The following is a 361-nucleotide window of genomic DNA, read 5'->3' on the forward strand; positions in this document are numbered from 1 at the left end:
TAATCACATATATGTAATATATTCTTGTGTTAAAAAGTTTTATATATTCAAATACGTATTTTTCTTCCTTTCAGGACACGTCTGCTAAGTCTATTACAGACATAATTGTATCTATAAATAACGAAAGGGAAGAACGAGACGAATCTATTGAAATGAATCAGTCTGAAATTTCAATTTTATTCGAAGAAGTTAAGCCTGAACACTTTTCTGAAGATTCAGATTACATATATGTATAATAATATAATGTAAGTATTATATTATTAAACTAATCTATCTTAATTTGTGTGTGTGTGTGTGTGTGTGTGTGTGTGTGTGTGTGTGTGTGTGTGCGTGTCTGTGTGCTTGTGCGTCCGCGCGTGCG

The sequence above is a fragment of the Cyphomyrmex costatus genome, unplaced genomic scaffold, assembly GCF_001594065.2.
Source record: "Cyphomyrmex costatus isolate MS0001 unplaced genomic scaffold, Ccosl1.0 scaffold355, whole genome shotgun sequence".
Lineage (NCBI taxonomy): Eukaryota > Metazoa > Arthropoda > Insecta > Hymenoptera > Formicidae > Cyphomyrmex > Cyphomyrmex costatus.